Consider the following 3,662-nt stretch of genomic DNA (forward strand, 5'->3'; position numbering starts at 1 on the left):
GTTGGCGCGGTTTCTTCACAAACAATCGTGTCATTTTTGAGCGGAAGAAAGGGTTTCCGCTGTTTATTAAGGAACAGTCGCACCATTTGGCGTTGTTTTGAGAGTGATAATCGTGCCAGAAAGTGCTATTGGTGCGGAAAATCAAGCCTTAATCGTGCCAATTTCGTAAGAGGCATCGATTTTGTTTTCAGCATGGGTATTTCGCCGTCGAGAAGCGCCAGCCTCTTTCTCTTTGGAAGATCTGCAATTTTTTGTAGATCGGCCTTGCCCGATGGTGGCACTTTGAAATTTCAGATCTGTTCAGTGGCAGCAGATCGGAGTTGCCCGGTGGTGGCGCATTGAAGTTCATAATCTACTTGGTGGCGACAGATCAGAGTTGCGCGGTGGTGGTGCATTGGAGTTCCTGATCTACTCGGTGGCAGCAGATCGGATTTTCCTGGTGGTGGCGCATTGGAGTTCCTGATCTGTTCAGTGGTAGCAGATCGGATTTGCCCGGTGGTGGCGCATTGGTGTTCCTGATTTGTTCGGTGGTAGAAGATCAGATTTTCCCGGTGGTGGCACATTGGAGTTCCTGATCTCTTTGGTGGTAGCAGAGCAGACTTGCCCGGTGGTGGCTCATTGAAGACTTATTCATCAGAGGATCTGAAATTTTATCAGTCCAATATGAATAACAGTGATGAGTACTCTCTTAAGCCAGAAAATACGTGGTCTATTATCAGGCCAGTAGATTATTTGCTCAGGGAGCAGCGACTGCTGTTTATTTTTAGGAATCGCCATCGCATCGACTTTCTTTATCCTTCAGCTTGGTTTTTTGGTTTCTAATGTTAATTAAAATGGAATGTTTGTGCCTGACAAACCTCATCGGGTTGTTTATGAGACACTTGTTTCTCGGTTTGCTCAGTATCATTCAGGTTCGATGGTGAATTCGGGGGCTAAAGTGCCCCTAGGTTTGAAGAGAAAGTCCCTGCGAGTTGTCATGATGGGTGGAGCTGGCTTTGTTGGCAGTTATCTACTTGTCAGGCTCATGGCAAAATGCGACAGTGTTATTGTTGTCGACAATTTCTTCACAGGAAGGAAGGAGAATGTTTTTCTTCATTTTGGCAATCCGAGGTTTGAACGGATAAGGCATGATGTTGTGGAACCCTTATTGTTGGAGTTTGATCAGATCTACCATTTGGCTTGCCCCGCTTCCCCTGTGCATTACAAACACAATCCTGTGAAGACTATCAAAACTAATGATGTGGGAATCTTGAACATATCTAGACTTGCCAAGCATGTTGGGGCATGTTTTTTGCTTACAAGTACTAGTGAGGTTTATGGAGATCCTCTTTAACAGCCTCAAACTGAAGCTTATTGGGGCAATGTTAATCCCATTGGAGTCAACAGTTGCTATGATGAGGGTAAGAGAACAACCGAAACTCTGACTATGGATTATCACAGGACAGCAAATGTTGAGGTTTGGATTGCTCGAATTTTCAATACATACGGTCCACAAATGTGCCGTGCTGATGGTCGGGTTGCAAGTAATTTTGTTGCTCAGGCTTTGCGCAAGGAGCCTTTGACAGTCTATGGAAATGGGAAATAGACACAGAGCTTCCAGTTCGTTTCTGATCTGGTTGAAGGCCTTATGCGACTTATGGAGGGCGAACATGTTGGTCCTTTTAGTCTTGGGAATCCTGGGGAATTTACAATATTAGAACTAGAACAGGTTGAAGAAGGAAAGGATGACTCTAATAGTGATTGGGACATTCCATTGCTAATGGAAGAAAACAGTGAGGAAGATGAAGAGCAGGAGCAGAAACAAGAAGAAGAAGTAACAAGAAATGTAATCAATAATGCAAGCCCAGAAAAGGCTGAAATAGATAGATTTGAGGTAAGTCCCCTACCAAGGAGATCAAGTAGGAATACTCGATTACTTTCTAAATTGAAAGACTATGCATTAATGTCAAAGTTTTTAAACATTGTAGAACTTGCAAATTATGAGAAAGCAAGTAAATCTGATGCATGGAGGGCTGCAATGTATGAGGAAATAGAATCAATAAATAGAAACCATACTTGGTATTTGGTTGAATTGCCTAAAGGTAAAACCCCCATAGGATGCAAATGGCTATATAAACCAAAAATAAATGCAGATGGGAGTATAGAGAAACTTAAAGCTAGACTGGTAGTAAAGGGTTACTCACAGCAAGAGGGAATAGATTTCGATGACACCTTTGCTCTTGTAGCCAAATTAAACACCATTAGAATGTTAATTTCCTTAGCAACAAAACACAAATGGCAATTACACCAGCTAGATGTCAAGTTTGCATTTCTTAATGGTGACTTGAAGGAAGAAATTTATTTAGTACAGCCTGAAGGTTTTGTGAAAAAGGGGCAGAAACATCTTGAGTGTAAATTGAAAAAGGTACTTTATGGTTTAAAATTGGCACCCAAGTTGTGGTATGAGAAAATTGACTCATTTTTTGTACATCATGGTTTTCGTAGGAGCTTGAATGATCCAAATCTGTATACCAAGTTTAATAAACAGAGGCAAATTATTTTGATTTCTTTGTATGTAGATGATATGATCATAAGAGGGAATGCTAACAATCTGATCAAAGAAATCACATGTCACAAGTGTATGAGATGGAAAGACCTCGAAAACCTTCATTATTGCTTGGGATTGGAGGTATGGAAAGACTCTGTACAAGCCTTTCTTACTCAAGGGAAGTATGCGAGAAGCTTGTTGAAAAGGCTCAAAATGGAGCAGTGCAGATCAGCAGCAACACCATTACAGCAGAACTTAAAGTTGAGCCAGTTCATGTCAAAACCACTTGAAAGTCACTGGGTTGCAGCAAAAAGTGTGTTGAGGTATATTAGTGGTATTAGTAATTATGGAATTTTGTACACTGACAGTTCTGATGTTATTCTAGCAGGTTTTTCAGATTCCGATTGAGCAAGTAACTTGGATGATCGAAGATCTATCATAGGTTACGCATTCAACATTGGATTCGGGGTCATAGCATGGAGCAACAAAAAGCAGAGCACTATAGCTCTGTTTCATTCAGAGAAACTACAGTCAAAAGAGATATGTGTTAAATATTGTAAAACTTGTGATAACATGGCTGATATTTTTACTAAGCCTCTTGGGCGTGTAAAGTTTGAATTGTTTAGAGGGATGCCAGGAGTTCAGGATAATCCTTTCTCCATTAAGGGGGGGAAGTTGAAAATAATTAATATTATTTTATATTAATGGAGAAATGGTTACACAAGTTGTAACGTATATCCTTAGTTTAGGATTTGTTCCTAGAGTTTAGGAGTTTGGTTGCAACTTCGTGATCTCTAGTAATGTACTTAATGATGTAATTGCTCATTTGATGAATAGTAGAGTGTACTAAGAGAGTTCTCTTTGTTTGAGTTTAGTCTCAAGGTGCAGTACTCACCTGTGAGCTATAACTCCTTTTTAATTCAAGTCTGATTTTTATCTCTAACCAGGTGAATAAGGTCATTATTTTTAAAATAGAGGTAAAATCACACCCTGTCTAACAATTCAATTTATAATTATAATGTAAATATTAATGCCAACTAATTGCCAAAATTGACTAGTGTATAAAATTACAAAGAAAAGAAATACTAAAAGTGCTAAAGCACTCCTAAAAGACTAGCAAAATGACAAAAATCAA

At 39.6% G+C, this 3,662-nt stretch overlaps 1 pseudogene; it reads left to right on the forward strand.

The window, feature by feature from the left end:
• The first annotated feature begins 916 nt into the window (after positions 1-916).
• LOC149168898 (UDP-glucuronic acid decarboxylase 2 pseudogene) lies at positions 917-2,935 on the forward strand (annotated as a pseudogene).
• Positions 2,936-3,662: the final 727 nt, after the last annotated feature.

This window comes from Pinus tabuliformis, chromosome 4_2, assembly GCF_031772625.1.
Source record: "Pinus tabuliformis cultivar Carrire ecotype Pingquan chromosome 4_2, CPIR1, whole genome shotgun sequence".
NCBI lineage: Eukaryota > Viridiplantae > Streptophyta > Pinopsida > Pinales > Pinaceae > Pinus > Pinus tabuliformis.